Below are 22493 nucleotides of genomic sequence, written 5' to 3'. Positions count from 1 at the left end.
GTCCGTAGGTCAGTTCACGCGTTTTTTTTAAATAATTACGCTCAGAAAAAAAACAAAAGGAATACTAAACGGACTCCAAAAACCCCGAAATAAATTTTTCCCGGCTTCTAAAATCAAGCCGCACAGGATGAACATTTATTTGGGGCCTAAATGCAATTTTGAAAAACGTGCATTTTTCCTAAATTCAAATAAAATAGCAAATAAAATCAAAATAAAATCTTATTTGATTTTTTAATTAAATCCTCAATATTTATTTATTTTGGGAAATTCATTTTATTCCCTCTCTCATATTCTGATAATAGAAATAATTGAAGATAAAATAAATAAAATCAAATGATCCTATTTTCAAAATTTGAGAAAACTCAAGTATGAAAATAACGATATCCCCAACTCTCTCCGAGGGTCCTTGAGTTGCGTAGAATTTCTAGGATCAACCAAAATACAATAAAATATGATATGCAATGATGATTTATTGTATAACATTCCAAATTGAAAATTTGGGATGTTACACTTCTCGTTCCCGGGCAGGATTCATGATGGAACTACATAGCTCAGCTATTCCAAACTCGGTCATCCCTTCCAATATTAGATTTCTTTCTTATGAAAGTATGAAAAAGAGTGTTACTTGTTCTCCCGTAGCTATGCAACATCCTTGGGTGAAAGGAGCTTTAGCCGTCACTGGCAAGCTCCGTAAGGAAATAATGAACCTCAAGCAGCAAGTCAATAAGCTCGAGGAAGAGAATCGTATCCTGAGGGGCATCATCACCAAGAATATCACATCACCACCCCCGAAGAAGGAGACATAATCACACGGGAATGGGCACTCCCCCTGGCAACTATCGAGCTTGGAGGAGTGCCCCGGTATTGTATCACAATTTCTTTGCACCAAGTAGAGATACTACTTGTGCTTCCAAATATCCCTAAACTCGTTTTTGCCATGAGAGTCCACCATATCTACCTATGGATTGAGTAAGATCCTTCAAGTAAGTTGTCATCGGTGCAAGCAATAAAAATTGCTCTCTAAATATGTATGACTTATTAGTGCGGAGAAATAAGCTTTATACGATCTTGTGATATGGAAGAAATAAAAGCGACAGACTGCATAATAAAGGTCCATATCACAAGTGGCAATATAAAGTGACATTCTTTTGCATTAAGATTTTGTGCATCCAACCATAAAAGCGCATGACAACCTCTGCTTCCCTCTGCGGAAGTCTTGTCTTTTATTTTTATTTTCTACCTTCCATAAGAGTCATGGTGATCTTCACCTTTCCTTTTTACATTTTATCCTTTGGCAAGCACAATGTGTTGGAAAGATCCTGATATATATAGCTAATTGGATGTGAGTCTTCATGAACTATTATTGTTGACATTACCCTTGAGGTAAAACGTTGGGAGGCAAAACCATAAGCCCCTATCTTTCTCTGTGTCCGATTAAAACTTCATAACCATAAATATTGCGTGAGTGTTAACAATTGTGAAAGACTAAAAGATGGTTGAGTATGTGGACTTGCTGAAAAGCTCTTATATTGACTCTTTCCTATGTTATGATAAATTGCAATTGCCTCAATGACTGAGATTAGAGTTTGTTGGTTCTCAATGAAGTTTACGATTCATACTTGAAATTGTGATTGAATTGTTACTTTAGCATAAGAGATCATATGACAATATATACATATATATATATATATGTTGCTGCTCTAAGAATGATCATGATGCCCTCATGTCCGTATTTTATTTTTATCGACACCTCTATCTCCAAACATGTGGACATATTTTTTGATTTCAGCTTTCGCTTGAGGACAAGCAAGGTCTAAGCTTGGAGGAGTTGATACGTCCATTTTGCATCATGCTTTTATATCGATATTTATTGCATTATGGGCTGTTATTACACATTATGTCACAATACTTATGCCTATTCTCTCTTATTTTACAAGGTTTACATGAAGAGGGAGAATGCCGGCAGCTGGGATTATGGGCTGGAAAAGGAGCAAATATTAGAGACCTATTCTGCACAGCTCCAAAAGTCCTGAAACTTCACGGAAGTTATTTCCAAAATATATAAAAAATACTAAGCGCAAGAAGTACTAGAGGGGGGGGGGCACCCACCAGCCACGAGGGTGGGGGGCGCACCCTACCCCCCTAGGCGCGCACCCTGCCTCGTGGGCCCCCTGGTGGCCCTCCGATGCCCATCTTTTGCTATATGGAGTCTTTCGTCGAGAAAAAAAATCATAAGAAAGTTTTCGGGATGAGACTCTACCGCCACGAGGCGGAACCTTGGCGGAACCAATCTAGGCCTCCGGCGGAGCTGTTCTGCCGAGGAAACTTCCCTCCGGGAGGGGGAAATCATCACCATCGTCATCACCAACGATCCTCTCATTGTAAGGAGGTCAATCTCCATCAACATCTTCACCAGCACCATCTCATCTCAAACCCTAGTTCATCTCTTGTATCCTATCTTTGTATCCAAACCTCAGATTGGTACCTGTGGGTTGCTAGTAGTGTTGATTACCCCTTGTACTTGATGCTAGTTGGTTTACTTGGTGGAAGATCATATGTTCAGATCCATTATGCATATTAATACCCCTCTGATTATGAACATTAATATGCTTTGTGAGTAGTTACGTTTGTTCCTAAGGACATGGGAGAAGTCTTGCTATTAGTAGTCATGTGAATTTGGTATTCGTTCGATATTTTGATAAGATGTATGTTGTCATCCCTCTAGTGGTGTCATGTGAACGTCTACTACATGACACTTCACCATTGTTTGGGCCTAGAGGGAGGCATTGGGAAGTAATAAGTAGATGATGGGTTGCTAGAGTGATAGAAGCTTAAACCCTAGTTTATGCGTTGCTTCGTAAGGGGCTGATTTGGATCCATATGTTTCATGCTATGGTTAGGTTTACCTTAATACTTTTGTTGTAGTTGCGGATGCTTGCAATGGGGGTTAATCATAAGTGGGATGCTTGTCCAAGTAAGGACAACACCCAAGCACCGGTCCACCCATATATCAAATTATCAAAGTACCGAATGCGAATCATATGATCGTGATGAAAACTAGCTTGACGATAATTCCCATGTGTCCTCGGGAGCGCTTTGCTTCATATAAGAGTTTGTCCAGGCTTGTCCTTTGCTATAAAAAGTATTGGGCCATCTTGCTGCACCTTATTTACTTTTATTACTTGCTACGCGTTACAAATTACCTTATCACAAAACTATCTGTTACCGATAATTTCAGTGCTTGCAGAGAATACCTTACTGAAAACTGCTTATCATTTCCTTCTGCTCCTCGTTGGGTTCGACACTCTTACTTATGAGAAAGTCTATGATAGATCCCCTATACTTGTGGGTCATCAAATCCCAGGTCCAGGTCCACTTATATTCAGCGCCATGGATCATCGGGGCTTGTAAAATAATTTCCCACAAGGTAACCACATGCAGGGAAGTGTCAATGTTGATCTGACCATTGATATCTTTGATCCAAGCTTCATTGGAAGTTCGCTTCAGCAACAGTTCTGTGCGACCTAACGATTGGATATACTAATTATTTGTTGGTTTAAAATCTGTTAAGTAAGTCACAGATGCATGAACATTACATCTTATACTAATATGGTTGTTATGTCCAGCAAAGTCTTCCAAACCTTAGCTTCCAATTATTCAGATGTGAAGACAACTTTAGCTTGTTTGCTGCCACTGAAATTGGAAACCGTTACTCCTTGGCAAATGCAATTTCTACAAGATGTGCTTGACTTGGCTAGGTTCTGGAGAGCAATGGTCGGCAATATTTTGGACTTTTGGGGCTTGACTCTAACACATCAAAGTGCTGCAAAAAAACTCCCGCAACCATGAAGCAATCATTGTAAGCTTGATAACATTCCAGCCAGTAGCATTTATTTATGGAGAAGTTTCCCTTAGAGTTAGCCTCTCAGTTCAGTCCAATTCATATATCGACAAAGAAACGAAGATCAATTAATTCTCAACCTCACCGAGTTTCTGCACTATGATTTGGTGCTTACAAATTTTCTATGAACAATAATGTGTAGAGAGAAAACAATAATAAGATCTCTAAAAGATATACTACCTCTAAACTGTTTTGATAGATGCTGCAAGGAAGATGGATCACAGTTTTTTCGACAAGGGGTGAATTTTATTGACTCAAATGAAGCATCAACCAAATGCAAACACAATGAGCACAATCACAACCTCTACATAGCTAGGATACACACGGCCACACCAACACACGCACACAAACATAGCAAAGTCATACAAGACCAAAGCTATGTCTAAGCGACAGAAGAGAACTCCTAAACAATGGAAACAGCGATCGACGAACTACAACAACCAATCTGCCTCAACTAGATCGAGCGCACAATCCAGAACTGAAAACACAAGAGACACACAACAACGCTGAAGAAATGAACATGCAGTGGCTAATGCTACTCCTGCAGGAGGAGGAGCACCGCCCCTTGGTCGCCCTAGTTTCCCATCGTTAACCGCCGCATGATCTCATCGAATTGCGGGTACACGATGTAGCTCTCGGAGCCCTCGTCCTCACTGGAGCTGCTGTTGACATGCGGTAGCGGCGGCGGAGGGATCAGTGGCTTCCTGTAGACCTTGTGGACCACAAAGACGACATCCGCCAGCACGGGACCCGGGTGCACGCGGCGGAAGCCGGTCGCAATCCTGTTGAGCCGGTACTCCTTCATCCGCTAGTGCGTCTGCGAGATTGGGCAAATAGCTCCCGTGCGGCGTCTTTGATGTGAAGTGGAAGGAGTGCGACGTTGTTCGAATGAATGGCTGTGATGCGACACATTTGAGCATGTAAATAGCCCAGGGCCACATGGGGTGTTAAATGGGGTTAAATTGGTCATCAACCATCCTGTTTATGGTAGGACATGTGGGTCCAACTTAATTGGTCCTCAAAACAGCTGACTGTGCCCTGCCGCCCGACCGTGTCGGGCCCGCCACTCTGCCCCCTTCTTCTCCGGTGGCGGCGGATCTTGCGTTCTCGGTGGCGGCGATGGAGCCCTCGTTCTCAACGGAGGTGGAGCCTTCGTCCTCAGAAAATGGTGAGTGAATTCGAACCCTAGTCCCGTTCCCCTCTCGGGCCCGTAGATCTCAGCTCGTTTCCTCTGTTTTCACTTGTTGAATCGATAGGTTGTGAGGGGAGCCCGTGGGCATACTGAGATGGAGCCGCCAGATTCAACTTTGAATAGGTAATGCGCCTCCCTCCGATCCAATTTTGCATGCAATTAGGGCCTCGTCTGCTCTTTCTCACGGGCTCACACTGTCCGCCACTGACAGAGGGGATGCGGCCGCTCGGACCTTCGAATTGATGGTCAATTTCTTTCCATCATAGGCAAAATTAGTTAATGGTAGTATACAAAACATTGAGAGAGACACAATTGTTAAATGAGAGGTTGAGTTTACAGAGATTGATCCACAAGTTCTACAGAACATGGGAGAGAAGGCAGTGAAGAAATGGGTGGTACAAATTGGGGAGAATATTGTTTGGGGTCCAGAGCAAGAAGTATCACTGTTGCGGTTTAATGATTGTAAAGGATAGTATGTGAGAATAGAAGATGGTGAACAGATTGTTGAAGAAATCGATCGGCAAAATGGCTGGACAAGCAAACGGGCTATTTTTTTGCTGAGCTCGTTGATCTGAATATTTTTTCGAAGGTTGGATATGTGTCATCACACTTGGCCGCGCAGATGGTAGATGATGATTGGGCTACGCAGAGGCCATTGATTCCCATGTGTACTGAACTTACAGTAATAGCTGAAGAGGGACAGGTGACTGGAACTGAAACTGAAACTGCAGCAACTGTTGATTGGCATGTAGTTGAATTAGATGAGCCTACCGATTTGGTCATTGCACCAATGCCTAGCATTGAGATGGCCAAACTTTTTGTCATTCCAGTCGATGACAGAGATAAGCAGGAGAGGGGCAAATCTAGTTTGCCTGCTAATGCTGATGAAGATGTAGATGGACAGCTGATGGAACAAGCTGTAGATGAAGTAGATAATGCACATGATGATGAGCTGGTGCATGTGTATGACAAAGAAAACCCTGTCATTGAAGTAGGCAAGTTGTTCCCAAGCATGAAGGAGTTTAGGATGTGTTTTAAGACTTATGGAGTGAAACATGAGTTTGATGCCAAGACTGTTTGGACTGATAGAAAGAAGTTTTATGCGAGGTGCAGAGGATTTGATGGTAGTGTCAAGCCTTGCAAGTGGTACATATCTGCTAGACTGCAACCTGATGGAAGTACTGTCAGGGTTAACCAAATCCCCAACCAACATACTTGAGTTACAAGTTCATAGAGAGTATCAACCATGACATCACAACATTGGGTTGCAGAAAAGATCACCCAATTTTAGCCAGAACACCAAACACTACTGCCAATAAACTCAAAGTAGACTTGGAAAATATGTACCCCATTAAACTGAAATATACCACAGTGTGGAAGGCAAAACAAAGGGCAATGAAAAATTTATATGGTGATTGGGCAAATACATTTAGGATGCTTTACAACTTCAAAGAAGAGGTGGAAAAGAGGTCACCTGACAGTGTTGTGGAGAGAGATAGTGAGGTATCAGCCGAAGGTGAAGTCAAGTTCTCCAAGTTTTTTATGGCTTTGAAGCCTTGCATCGATGGCTTCAAAGAAGGGTGCCATCCATATTTGAGCATAGCCTCATCATTTTTGACAGGCAAGTGGAATGGTCAGTTGGCAGCATGCAATGCTCTAGATGGACACAACTGGATGTTTCCTATTATTGTTGGCTTGTTTCAGTCAGAAGCAAATGCTTCATGGACATGGTTCATGATCCATTTGAAAAGATGCCTAGGGCCAGTGTCACCTTTGGCTATACACACAGATGCATGTAAGGGGCTGGAAAATTCAGTGAAAAATGTTTTCCCACATGCTGAGCAGAGGGAGTGCTTCGGTCATTTTTGGATGAATTTGATCAAAAAATTTAGAGGAGAAGAATTTTGGCGCATGTGGACAGCAGCAAGATCTTACACTAGACAGACACACAAATATCATCTTGATAAGATAATGGCAGCATGCGATGAGTTTGGTCCATGGCTGAACACCTACCATTCTTTGTTATGGTACAGGTCAGCATTCAACACTGCCATCAAGTGTGACCACATGAACAATAATTTGGCAGAGAGTTTCAACAACAAGGTTAAGGAGTTAAAGATTTGCCTGTGCATGACATGGTTGACCAAATCGGGATCATGCTCATGCAGTTATGGGAATTGAGAAGAAGGATAGGTGATTGTCTGCAAGGTGATAAGCTTCCAGCAGTGGTACAACAGGTGGTCAATAGGATCATAAGTCTTTCACATTTGTTTGTTGAAAAATCTTCACCTTGGGGTGCTAAAGTTAGAGATAACAAAACTGGAAGGAGACATGTTGTTAACACTGAATTGCATGATTGCACTTGCCTCGAGTGGCAACACACTGGTAAACCATGCGAGCATGCCATTCTTTTCTTAGCATCCCAACCGAAGATAAACATGCACCCATATTTGCATGAATATTATTCGGTAGCAAGATTCAAAGCCGCATATGCTACTCCAACTCCAGCACTTACATCTCAGTGGCCTGAAGTGGAGATTGAATTTTCCATGTGTCCTCCCTTGACGAAAAGAAAGGCTGGCAGGCCTAAACAGAGTAGATTCAAGGCATGGTTTGAGAAAGGTGGGATTAGTAAGAAGGGAAAGAAAGATGGAAAGCCAAAAAGGGCCCAAAAAGGTATCAAAAACAGATGCAAGTTGTGCGAGGAACTTGGGCATAGAGTGGGATCTGTCAAATGTCGTTACACTTCTGATAAGCCAAAGTATGTTCTTGTTTATTTGTCTGTGTTTTGATTCAGTGCTTTTTTCCAATTACTATATCTATAACATTTTCCCAATGGCCAGGAGGAAGCGAGCAAGTCAACCCCTTGTTGTTGAATAGTGTTGGCGAACAAAAAAAGCAAGAGCCAATGGCTGTAGAAAGAAGAGAAGTGTTCCTGAGCATGAGCAGACTAAAGAAATCATGCTGCAGTCAACATTTAGACTGAAGAAGCTGATGTGGAGGTGCACACCAAAGAAACTAAAATTGCAGTCAACATTCAGACTGAAGAAACTCCTCTCGAGGTTGAAACTGAACTTGACCGTGTCGAGGTTCATACTAAAGAAACCCATGTTGAGGTACACACCGAAGAAACTAAAACTGTTGTCAACATTCAGACTAAAGACACTGATCTCGAGGGTGTTGGCGAGGTGTTGAAAAGACCAGTGAAGAAAATCAAGATGATCAGTGAACTTGTGTGTGTAGTAGAACCAAAAACAAGAAGTGCTAAGGCAAAGAAGGGCACACGACGTGGTAGGAAGAGGTAGAACAGAGAACTGTTTGAAAATTTGTGTCATGTAATAATATTTGTAACTTGGTGCGTACTGGTAGTCACTATGTATCCCCATATTTCTATTCGAACTTGTTTGTTGGTACCTTGTCTAAACCAGCCAAATAAAATAATAGATAATATTTGTGTCATTGTTTTAAATTCAAATTTGGATTCAAATTTGGGGTCAAAATTGATTTAGGGATGTGATATTGATGTTTTAATGCTATCTAAAGTACCTCAACTGAAATATGTTTGCTTGCTGATCAATCCGAGCCCTTTTGGTAAGTTGAACTCATAGTCATAAAAAGTGTGTTTCAGATGATCTCCAAAAGTAGGGTAAACGGCCTCATATTTAAGCAAGTTTTTTTGGCACCTTGTCTAAACCAGCCAAATAATTTTTCTACACATCTATTCTACCTATATAGTGTAAATCTAAAGTCTCACTATTTATTGAATTAATTTTCTATTATTTTATTTTCTTTTTGAAAAAACAAGGTTTAATAGAAAATTATATATAAAACAAGTTTAAAACATGAAAATGAGAAAAGTAAGTTAAGATCTTTCTTAGTCAATCCAAAATGAAGTTTTGGTGAGGTTTTCACACTTTTCATTTTCAAAACCCCACCTACTCTCGGGTGCCCACTACTCTCTCCCTTGAACTCCATACTACATTGTTCGAGGAATGACAATTTAGTGAAGGATTTTTCGTAAAAATGTATGTAAACCATATTTATATTTTTTTTCTCGTTACTATACGACATAATAAGACTATGTGCGCAAGTTTATATATTTCTGATTTTTTTTGAATTAGATATGTTCAACCCTAATCACTCAAAACCCCGCACACTACTGGGTCGTCGATCGTTGTGCGTGGATGGTTGAGATTGTTGGGGAACGTAGTAATTTCAAAAAAATTCCTACGCACACACAGGATCATGGTGATGCATAGCAACGAGAGGGGAGAGTGTGTCCACATACCCTCGTAGACCGAAAGCAGAAGCGTTAGCACAACGCGGTTGATGTAGTCGTACGTCTTCACAATCCGACCGATCCAAGTACCGAACGCATGGCACCTCCGAGTTTAGCACACGTTCAGCTCGATGACGTCCCACGAACTCCGATCTAGCAAAGCTTCGCGGGAGAGTTTTGTCAGCACGATCGCGTGATGACGGTGATGATGATGCTACCGACGCAGGGCTTCGCCTAAGCACCGCTACGATATGATCGAGGTGGATTATGGTGGAGGGGGCCACCGCACACGGCTGGGAGAGATCAACATATCAACTTGTGTGTCTTGGGGCGCCCCCTGCCCCCATATATAAAGGAGCAAGGGGGGAGGCCGGCCGGCCCCTGTAGGGCGCGCTAGGAGGAGGAGTCCTCCTCCTAGTAGGAGTAGGACTCCCCTTTCCTACTCCTACTAGGAGGAGGAAAGGAAGGGGGAAGGGGAGAAGGAAGGAGAGGGAGGAAAGGACGAAAGGGGGGCCGGCCCCCTAGTCCAATTCGGTTTGGGCTAGGGGGGCCGCGCGCCCTGCCTCCTATCTTCCAACACTTGGCCCATGAGGCCCAGTACTTCTTCCTTGTATTCCCGTAACTCCCCGGTACTCCGAAAAATACCCGAATCACTCGGAACCTTTCTGATGTCCAAATATAGTCGTCCAATGTATCGATATTTACATTTCGACCATTTAGAGAGTCCTCGTCATGTCCCTGATCTCATCTGGGACTCCGAACTACCTTCGGTACATCAAATCACTAAAACTCATAATACCGATCGTCACCGAACATTAAGCATGCGGACCCTACGGGTTCGAGAACAATGTAAACATGAACGAGACACGTCTCCTGTCAATAACCAATAGCGGAACTTGGATGTTCATATTTGCCCCTACATATTCTACGAAGATATTTATCGGTCAAACCGCATAATAATATATGTTGTTCCCTTTGTCATCGGTATGTTACTTGCCCGAGATTCGATCGTCGGTATCTCAATACCTAGTTCAATCTCGTTACCAGCAAGTCTCTTTACTCGTTCCGCAATGCATCATCCCGTAACTAACTCATTAGTCACATTGCTTGCAAGGCTTGTAGTGATGTGCATTACCGAGAGGGCCCAGAGATACCTCTCCGACAATCGGAGTGACAAATCCTAATCTTGATCTATGCCAACTCAACAAGCACCATCAGAGACACCTTTAGAGCACCTTTATAATCACCCAGTTACGTTGTGATGTTTGGTAGAACACAAAGTGTTCCTCCGGCACTCGGGAGTTGCATAATCTCATAGTCATAGGAACATGTATAAGTCATGAAGAAAGCAATAGCAACAAACTAAACGATCAACGTGATAAGCTAACGGATGGGTCAAGTCAATCCCATCATTCTCTAATGATGCGATCCCATTAATCAAATGACAACTCATGTCTATGGTTAGGAAACATAACCATCATTGATTCAACGAGCTAGTCAAGTAGAGGCATAGTAGTGACATTCTGTTTGTCTATGTATTCACACATGTACTAAGTTTCCGATTAATACAATTCTAGCATGAATAATAAACATTTATCATGATATAAGGAAATATAAATAACATTATTATTTCCTCTAGGGCATATTTCCTTCAGTCTCCCACTTGCACTAGAGTCAATAATCTAGTTCACATCTTTATGTGATTAGTTCACATCTCCATGTTACTAATACCCAAAGGGTTTACTAGAGTCAATAATCTAGTTCACATTGCTATGTGATTAACACACAAAGAGTGGTCATGTTTTTCTTGTGAGAGAAGTTTAGTCTATGGGTCTGCAACATTCAGATCCTTATGTATTTCGCAAATTTCTATGTCTACAATACTCTGCACAGAGCTACTCTAGATAATTCCTCCCACTTTCAACATGTATCCAGATTGAGACTTAGAGTCATCTAGATCGATGTAAAAAGCTTGCATCGACGTAACTCTTTACAACGAACTCTTTTATCACCTCCATAACCGAGAAATATTTCCTTAGTCCTCTAAGGATAATTTTGACCGCTGTCCAGTGATCTACTCCTAGATCACTATTGCACTCCCTTTCCAGAATCATGCTAAGGTATACAATAAAACTGGTAAACAACATAGCATACTTTATAGAACCTATGAATGAGGCATAGGGTATGACTTTTCATTCTCTTTCTATTTTCTGCTGTGGTCGGGTTTTGAGTCTTTACTCAACTTCACACCTTGCAACACAGGCAAGAACTCCTTCTTTGACTGTTCCATTTTGAACTACTTCAAAATCTTGTCAAGGTATGTACTCATTGAAAAAACTTATCAATCATCTTGATCTATCTCTATAGATTTTGATGCTTAATGTGTAAGCAGCTTCATCGAGGTCTTTCTTTGAAAAACTCTTTTCAAACACTCCTTTATGCTTTCCAGAAAATTGTACATTATTTTCGATCAACAATATGTCATCCACATATACTTATCAGAAATGCTGTAGTGCTCCCACTCACTTTCTTGTAAATACAGGCTTCACCGCAAGTCTGTATAAAACCATATGCTTTCATCACTTTATCAAAGCATATATATATTCCAACTCCGAGATGCTTGCACCAGTCCATAGATGGATAGCTGGAGCTTGCTCACTTTGTTAGCACCTTTAGGATCGACAAAACTTTATGGTTGCATCATATACAACTCTTGTTTTAAGAAATCAATGAAGGAATACAATTTTGACATCCATTTGCCAGATTTCATAAAATGCGGCAACTGCTAACATGATTCGGACAGACTTTTAAGCATCGATACGACTGAGAAAATTTCATCATAGTCAATACCTTTAACTTGTCGAAAACAATTTGCGACAATTCGAGCTTTGTAGATAGTAACACTACTATCAACGTCCGTCTTCCTCTTGAAGATCCATTTATTCTTAATGACTCACCGATCATCGGACAAGTCAGTCAAAGTCCATACTTTATTCTCATACATGGATCCCATCTCAGATTTCATGGCCTCAAGCCATTTCGCGGAATCTGGGCTCATCAGCACTTCGTCATAGTTCGTAGGTTTGTCATGGTCAAGTAACATGACATCCAGAATAGGATTACCATACCACTCTGGAGCGGATCTCACCCTGGTTGACCTACGAGGTTCGGTAGTAACTTGATCTAAAGTTACATGATCATCATCATTCGCTTCCTCACTAATTGGTGTAGGAGTCACAGGAACAGATTTCTGTGACGAACTACTTTCCCATAAGGGAGCAGGTACAGTTACCTCATCAAGTTCTACTTTCCTCCCACTCACTTCTTTCAAGAGGAACTCCTTCTCTAGAAAGGATCCATTCTTAGCAACGAATGTCTTGCCTTCGGATCTGTGATAGAAGGTGTACCCAACTGTCTCCTTTGGGTATCCTATGAAGACACATTTCTCCAATTTGGGTTTGATCTTATCAGGATGAAACTTTTTCACATAAGCATCGCAACCCCAAATTTTAAGAAACGACAACTTTGGTTTCTTGCCAAACCACAGTTCATATGGCGTCGTCTCAACGGATTTAGATGGTGCCCTATTTAACGTGAATGCAGCTGTCTCTAATGCATAACCCCAAAACGATAGTGGTAAATCGGCAAGAGACATCATAGATTGCACCATATCTAATAAAGTACAGTTACAATGTTCGGACACACTATTACACTGTGGTGTTCCAGGTGGCGTGAGTCGCGAAACTATTCCGCATTGTTTCAAATGAAGATCAAACTCGTAACTCAAATATTCTCCTCCACGATCAGATCATAGAAACTTTATTTTCTTGTTACGATGATTTTCCACTTCACTCTGAAATTATCTGAACTTTTCAAATGTTTCAGATTTATGTTTCATCAAGAAGATATACCCATATCTTACTCAAATCATCTGTGAAGTTCAGAAAATAAAGATACCTGCTGCGAGCCTCAACACTCATCGGACTGCATACATCAGTATGTATTATTTCCAACAAGTCTATTGCTCGCTCCATTGTTCCGGAGAACAGAGTCTTAGTCATCATGCCCATGAGGCATGGTTCGCAAGTATCAACTGATTCATAATCAAGTGATTCCAAAATCCCATCAGCATGGATTTCCTTCATGCGCTTTACACCAATATGACCTAAACGGCAGTGCCACAAATAAGTTGCACTATCATTATTAACTTTGCATCTTTTGGCTTCAATATTATGAATATGTGTATCACTACGATCGAGATTCAATAAACCATTCACCTTGGGTGTATGACCATTGAAGGTTTTATTCATGTAAACAGAACAACAATTATTCTCTGACTTTAAATGAATAACCGTATTGCAATAAACATGATCAAATCATATTCATGCTTAACACAAACACCAAATAACATTTATTTAGGTTCAACACTAATCCTGAAAGTATAGGGAGTGTGCAATGATGATCATATCAATCTTGGAACCACTTCCAACACACATCATCACTTCACCCTTAACTAGTCTCTGTTCATTCTGCAACTCCCGTTTCGAGTTACTAATCTCAGCAACTGAACTAGTATCAAATACTGAGGTGTTGCTATAAACACTAGTAAAGTACACATCAATAACATGTATATCAAATATACCTTTGTTCACTTTTGCATCCTTCTTATCCGCCAAATACTTATGGTAGTCCTGCTTCCAGTGACTAGTCGCTCTGCAGTAGAATCACTTAGTCTCAGGCTTAGGTCTAGACTTGGGCTTCTTCACTTGAGCAGCAACTTGCTTGCCGTTCTTCTTGAAGTTCCCCTTCTTCCCTTTGCCCTTTTCTTGAAACTACTGGTCCTATCAACCATCAACACTTGATGCTTTTGTACCTTCGTTGATTTCAGCATCACGAAGAGCTTGGGAATTGTTTCCGTTATCCCTTGCATAGTATAGTTCATCACGAAGTTCTAGTAACTTGGTGATAGTGACTAGAGAACTCTGTCAATCACTATCTTATCTGGAAGATTAACTCCCACTTGATTCAAGTGATTGTAGTACTCATACATTCTGAGCACATGCTCACTAGCCGAGCTATTCTCCTCCATCTTGTAGGCAAAATGCTTGTCAACGGTCTCATACCTTTCGACATGGGCATGAGTCTGAAATACTAATCTCAACTCTTGGAACATCTCATATGCTCCGTGGCGTTCAAAACGTCTTTGAAGCCCCGATTCTAAGTCGTAAAGCATGGTGCACTAAACTATCAAGTAGTCATCATATCGAGCTCGCCAAACGTTCATAACATCTGCATCTGCTCCTGCAATCGGTCTGTCACCTAGCGGTGCATCAAGGACATAATTCTTCTATGCAACAATGAGGATAATCCTCAGATCACGGATCCAATCCGCATCATTGCTACTAACATCTTTCAACTTGGTTTTTCCCTAGGAACATATCAAAATAAACGGGGAGGTACATTGCGAGCTATTGATCTACAACATAGTTATCCAAATACCATCAAGACTAAGTTCATGATAAATTAAAGTTCAATTAATCATATTACTTAAGTACTCCCACTTAGATAGACATCCCTCTAGTCATCTAAATGATCACGTGATCCAAATCAACTAAACCATGTCCGATCATCACGTGAGATGGAGTAGTTTTCAATGGTGAACATCACTATGTTGATCATATCTACTATATGATTCACGCTCGACCTTTCAGTCTCTAGTGTTCCGAGGCCATATCTGCATATTCTAGGCTTGTCAAGTTTAACCTGAGTATTCTGCATGTGCAAAACTGGCTTGCACCCGTTGTATGTGAACGTAGAGCTTATCACACCCGATCCTCACGTGGTGTCTCGGCACGATGAACTTTCGCAACGGTGCATACTCAGGGAGAACACTTGTACCTTGAAATTTAGTGATAGATCATCTGATAATGCTACCATCAATCTAAGCAAAATAAGATGCATAAAGGATAAACATCACATGCAATCAAAATATGTGACATGATATGGCCATCATCATCTTGCGCCTTTGATCTCCATCTCCAAAGTACCGTCATGATCTCTATCGCCACCGGCATGACACCATGATCTCCATCATCTTGATCTCTATCAATGTGTCGTCACATGGTCGTCTCGTCAACTATTGCTTTTGCAACTATTGCTATCGCATAGCGATAAAGTAAAGCAATTACATGGCACTTGCATCTTATGCAATAAAGAGACAACCATAAGGCTTCTCCCAGTTGCCGATAACTTTAACAAAACATGATCATCTCGTACAACAATTTATATCTCATCACGTCTTGACCATATCACATCACAACATGCCCTGCAAAAACAAGTTAGACGTCCTCTACTTTGTTGTTGCAAGTTTTACGTGGCTGCCACGGGCTGAGCAAGAACCGTTCTTACCTACGCATCAAAACCACAATGATAGTTCATCAAGTTAGTGTTGTTTTAACATTCAACAAGGACCGGGCGTAGTCACACTCGGTTCAACTAAAGTTGGAGAAACTGACACCGGCCAGCCACTTGTGTGCAAAGCACGTCGGTAGAACCAGTCTCGCGTAAGCGTACACGTAATGTTGGTCCGGGCTGCTTCACGCAACAATACCGCCGAACCAAAGTATGACATGCTGGTAAGCAGTATGACTTGTATCGCCCACAACTCACTTGTGTTCTACTCGTGCATATAACATCTACACATAAACCTGGCTCGGATGCCACTGTTGGGGAACGTAGTAATTTCAAAAAAATTCCTACGCACACATAGGATCATGGTGATGCATAGCAACGAGAGTGGAGAGTGTGTCCACGTACCCTCGTAGACCGAAAGCGGAAGCGTTAGCACAACGCGGTTGATGTAGTTGTATGTCTTCATGACCCGACTGATCCAAGTACCGAACGCACGACACCTTCGAGTTTAGCACACGTTCAGCTCGATGACGTCCCACAAACTCCGATCAGTAGAGCTTCACGGGAGAGTTTCATCAGCACGACGGTGTGATGACGGTGATGATGATGCTACCGACGCAGGGCTTCGCCTAAGCACCGCTACGATATGATCGAGGTGGATTATAGTGGAGGGGGGCACCGCACACGGCTGGGAGAGATCAACAGATCAACTTGTAAGGGGGAGGAGGAGTAGGACTGTAGGGCGCGCCAGGAGGAGGAGTCCTCCTCCTAGTAGGAGTAGGACTCCCCTTTCCTACTCCTACTAGGAGGAGGAAAGGAAGGGTGAAGGGGAGAACGAAGGAGAGGAAGGAAAGGAGGAAAGGGGGGCCGGCCCCTAGTCCAATTCGGTTTGTGCTAGGGGGGCCACGCGCCCTGCCTCCTCTCTTCCACCACTTGGCCCATGAGGCCCAATACTTCTTCCCCCTATTCCTGTAACTCCCCAGTACTCCGAAAAATACCCGGATCACTTGAAACCTTTCCGATGTCCGAATATAGTCGTCCAATATATTGATCTTTACATTTCGACCATTTCGAGACTCCTCGCATGTTCCTGATCTCACCCGGGACTCTGAACTACCTTCGGTACATCAAATCACTTAAACTCATAATACCGATCGTCACCGAACGTTAAGCGTGCGGACCCTACGGGTTCGAGAACTATGTAGACATGACCGAGACACGTCTCCGGTCAATAACCAATAGCGGAACCTAGATGTTCATATTGGCTCCTCCATATTCTACGAAGATCTTTATCGGTCAAACCGCATAACAACATACGTTGTTCCCTTTGTCATCGGTATGTTACTTGCCCGAGATCAGATTGTTGGTATCTCAATACCTAATTCAATCTCGTTACCGGCAAGTCACTTTACTCGTTCCGCAATGCATCATCCTGTAACTAACTCATTAGTAACATTGCTTGCAAGGCTTGTAGTGATGTGCATTACCGAGAGAGCCCAGAGATACCTCTCCGACAATCGGAGTGACAAATCCTAATCTCAGTCTATGCCAACTCAACAAGCACCATCGGAGACACCTTTAGAGCACCTTTATAATCACCCAGTTACGTTGTGGCATTTGGTAGAACACAAAGTGTTCCTCCGGCACTCGGGAGTTGCATAATCTCATAGTCATAGGAACATGTATAAGTCATGAAGAAAGCAATAGCAACAAACTAAACGATCAACGTGCTAAGCTAACGGATGGGTCAAGTCAATCACATTATTCTCTAATGATGTGATCCCGTTAATCAAATGACAACTCATGTCTATGGTTAGGAAACATAACCATCATTGATTCAACGAGCTGGTCAAGTAGAGGCATACTAGTGACATTCTGTTTGTCTATGTATTCACACATGTACTAAGTTTCCGATTAATACAATTCTAGCATGAATAATAAACATTTATCATGATATAAGGAAATATAAATAACATTATTATTGCCTCTAGGGCATATTTCCTTCAGTCTCCCACTTGCACTAGAGTCAATAATCTTGTTCACATCTTTATGTGATTAGTTCACATCTCCATGTGACTAATACCCAAAGGGTTTACTAGAGTCAATAATCTAGTTCACATCGCTATGTGATTAACACCCAAAGAGTGATCATGTTTTGCTTGTGAGAGAAGTTTAGTCTACGGGTCTACAACATTCAGATCTGTATGTATTTCACAAATTTCTATGTCTACAATGCTCTGCACAGAGCTACTCTAGCTAATTGCTCCCACCTTCAACATGTATCCAGATTGAGACTTAGAGTCATCTAGATCGATGTAAAAAGCTTGCATCGACGTAACTCTTTACGACGAACTCTTTTATCACCTCCATAACCGAGAAATATTTCCTTAGTCCTCTAAGGATAATTTTGACCGCTGTCCAGTGATCTACTCCTAGATCACTATTGCACTCCCTTGCCAGAATCATGCTAAGGCATACTAGTGACATTCTGTTTGTCTATGTATTCACACATGTACTAAGTTTTCGATTAATACAATTCTAGCATGAATAATAAACACTTATCATGATATAAGGAAATATAAATAACATTATTATTGCCTCTAGGGCATATTTCCTTCAGAGATGAGGCGCTAGGGTTAGCTATAGTGTCCTTCGATCCGCATGAGACGCACTGATTCGTTGAATCAGTGGGGTTTGGATCAGCCTCTCTTGTTGGGGCATCAGAACCGTTCATTTGAATCCAACGACATGAGTTGACATGGTGCATGGACTAAGCCTACACAGTGCCTTTTCCATCGTTGCATGTGTGCCCGTGCCTACCCGCAGCGCCAGCGCCCGTTGCAGCATGCATGCCCACCTGCAGAACTGTGCCCGTGCGTTACATGCATGCCCTCGATGTAGCCCTGCTCCGCCACCCCTCTCGACGCAGTAAGCTGTCGCATGCCTACCATTAGCGTCGATGTAGCGTCGCATCAAAGCATGCAACCGGCCACAATGCAGCAGCCAGACCCCGATGAAGACAACCAAAAAGCCAATGGTGCATGGCGTGCTCCTCTTTGAACGATGGGCAAATTAAGGCGTCCATTATTGTCACGTCTCCCCTCGACCGAACGTTGCCCTCTAGCCAGGCCCTAGCAAGCAGGCTACATTGCGGGCCCCTACATTGCCATGCATGCATGCACGGGCGGCACACACAGAGAACCCGGGACAGGCGTGTCCCCTTGACCCACGACGGCACAGACGCGTGCGTGAGCCCGTCCCCCTTGACCCGTGATCGGTGGCACAGAAGCGTCGCAGCCCGTTTCCCACGCTCGTGTACACACTTTGATGGGGCGCCACCAAACGCCGCCCGCCCATTAATTCTACGGGGTGAAACCACGTCGCACTTGGGCTATTTAAGCTGGGCACTATCGTCTTCCTCTCCCTCCTCATCCATACCCCATCCTCTGCCTCCTCTGCCCTCCTTCTTCCTTCTTCTCCATCAAACCCGATAGAGCCCTCGAGCCACCATGCAGTACAACGCCCCACCTATCGCTTCCCCCCCCCAACCGTGCCGGAAAGGCTCTACCCGGGCGAAGTGTATGTAGAAAGAACCGTTAGGGTGTGGGTGATCTCGAGGTGGAGGGGTGCAAGGGAGTTAACGGAGTTCTTCCTTGCGACTGGCTTCCGCCACCTCCCCGCGGCTCTCTTCGGATGTACCATCTTGAGGAGGTCAACCACAACAGTGTTGTGGTTGGGCTCCTCACCACGTTCACTAACCCTTTCGATGCTTTCCACCTCCTCGGGTGAGCGTATTGGGTTGGTTGTCAGTTCATAGCTTTCACCACCTATAATATCTTCACCGACTTCAACAACATCTTCCCCAACAACGGCATTATGCACACGCTCCCGTACCCCATCAACAACGGGGAGGAGTGAAGGGCGGCGCCCGAAGGAGTGAGGTGGCATTGTTGATACGTCCATTTTGCATCATGCTTTTATATCGATATTTATTACATTATGGGCTGTTATTGCACATTATGTCACAATACTTATGCCTATCCTCTCTTATTTTACAAGGTTTACATAAAAAGGGAGAATGTCGGCAGCTGGGATTCTGGGCTGGAAAAGGAGCAAATATTAGAGACCTATTCTGCACATCTCCAAAAGTCCTGAAACTTCACGGAAGTCATTTTCAGAATATATAATAAATAATGAGCGCAAGAAGTTCCAGAGGGGGGCCACATCCTGCCCACGAGGGTGGGGGGCGCGCCCTACCTCGTGGGCCCCCTGGTGGCCCTCCGATGCCCATCTTTTGCTATATGGAGTCTTCCGATGAGGAAAAAATCATAAGCCATCTTTTCGGACGAGACTCCGCCGCCACGAGGCGGAACCTTGGCGGAACCAATCTAGGGCTCTAGTGGAGCTGTTCTGCCGGGGAAACTTCCCTTCGAGAGGGGGAAATCATCGCCATCGTCATCACCAACGATCCTCTCATCAGGAGGGGGTCAATCTCCATCAACATCTTCACCAACACTATCTCCTCTCAAACCCTAGTTCATCTCTTGTATCCAATTCTTGTCTCCAAGTCTGAGATTGGTACCTATGGGTTGCTAGTAGTGTTAATTACTCCTTGTAGTTGATGCTAGTTGGTTTATTTGGTGGAAGATCATATGTTCAGATCCTTTATGCATATTAATACCCCTCTGATTATAACATGAATATGCTTTGTGAGTAGTTACGTTTGTTCCTGAGGACATGAGAGAAGTCTTGCTATTAGTTGTCATGTGAATTTGGTATTCATTTGATATTTTGATAAGATGTATGTTGTCATCCCTCTAGTGGTGTCATGTCAACGTCGACTACATGACACTTCACCATTGTTTGGGCCTAGAGGGAGGCATTGGGAAGTAATAAGTAGATGATGGGTTGCTAGAGTGACAGAAGCTTAAACCCTAGTTTATGCGTTGCTTCGTAAGGGGCTGATTTGGATCCACATGTTTCATGCTATGGTTAGGTTTACCTTAATACTTTTGTTGTAGTTGCGGATGCTTGCAATAGAGGTTAATCACAAGTGGGATGCTTGTCCAAGTAAGGACAGTACCCAAGCACCGGTCCACCCACATACCAAATTATCAAAGTACCGAACGCGAATCATATGAACGTGATGAAAACTAGCTTGACGATATTCCCATGTGTCCTCGGGAGAGCTTTACACCATATAAGAGTTTGTCCAGGCTTGTCCTTTAATACAAAAAGGATTGGGCCACCTTGCTGCATTTTATTTACTTTTGTTACTTGTTGCTCGTTACCAATTATCTTATCACAAAACTATCTGTTACCTATTATTCGAGTGCTTGCAGAGAATACCTTGCTGAAAACCGCTTATCATTTCCTTCTGCTCCTCGTTGGGTTTGACACTCTTACTTATCTAAAGGACTATGATGGATCCCCTATACTTGCTGGTCATCAAGACTCTTTTCTGGCGACGTTGCTAGGGAGAGAAGCACCTTTGGTAGGTGGAATTTGGTAAGGAAAAATTTATATAGTGTGCTGAAATTTACTGTCACTTGTTACTATGGAAAGTAATCCTCTGAAGGGCTTGTTCGGGGTATCTTCACCTCGACCGATAGAGCAAAGAGTTTCTCCTCAACCTACTGAACCTACTGAATATGAAAATGCCTGCTTTGAAATTCCTTCGGGTATGTTAGAAAAACTGCTAGCTAATCCTTTTGCAGGAGACGGAACAATGCATCCTGATGAGCACCTAATATATGTGGATGAAGTTTGTGGATTATTTAAGCTTGCAGGTGTGCCCGGAGATGTTATTAAGAAGAAGGTCTTCCCTTTATCTTTGAAGGGAGATGCATTGACATGGTATAGGCTATGTGATGATACGGGGTCATGGAACTACAAACGATTGAAATTGGAATATCATCAGAAGTTTTATCCTATGAATCTTGTTCATCGTGATCGCAATTATATATATAATTTCTGGCCTCACGAAGGAGAAAGCATCGCTCAAGCTTGGGGAGGCTTAAATAAATGTTATATTCATGCCCCAATCATGAGCTCTCAAGAGAAATAATTATTCAAAACTTATATGCTCGGCTTTCTGATAGCAATCGCACCATGCTCGATACTTCTTGTGCTGGTTCTTTTATGATGAAGACTATTGAATTCAAATGGGATTTATTGGAAAGAATTAAACGCAACTCTAAAGATTGGGACCTCAACAAAGGTAAGGAGTCAGGTATGACACCTAAGTTTGATCGTGTTAAATCTTTTATGGATATCGATGTTTTCCGTAAATTTAGCACTAAATATGGACTTGACTCTAAGATAGTAGCTTCTTTCTGTGAATCTTTTGCTACTCATGTTGATCTCCCTAGGGAGAAGTGGTTTAAATATCATCCTCCCATAGAAGTAAAAGTAGGTGCACCTATTAAAGTTGAAGAAAAGACTGTCACCTATAATGATCCTATTGTTCCTACTGCTCATGTTGAGAAACCACCTTTTCCTGTTAGGATAAAAGATCATGCTAAAGCTTCAACTGTGGTTCATAAAAGCAATATTAGAACTTATACACCTCCCGAGCAAGTTAAAGTTGAACCTAATATTGCTATTGTTAAAGATCTCTTGTGTGATAATATTGATGGGCATGCTATTTATTTTTGTGATGAAACTGCTAGAATTGCTAAACCTTGTGCTAAAGATAAACCTAGACCTGT

The 22493-nt window shown here is 42.5% G+C and overlaps 1 pseudogene; it reads right to left on the bottom strand.

The window, feature by feature from the left end:
• Positions 1 to 4475: 4475 nt before the first annotated feature.
• The window catches only part of LOC125537271, a 28429-nt pseudogene continuing 10411 nt past the window's right edge, over positions 4476 to 22493 (bottom strand).

This window comes from Triticum urartu, chromosome 2 (assembly GCF_003073215.2).
Source record: "Triticum urartu cultivar G1812 chromosome 2, Tu2.1, whole genome shotgun sequence".
NCBI lineage: Eukaryota > Viridiplantae > Streptophyta > Magnoliopsida > Poales > Poaceae > Triticum > Triticum urartu.
The sequence above is the reverse complement of the archived record's forward strand: the minus strand, read 5'-3'. Positions and strand labels throughout refer to the sequence as shown.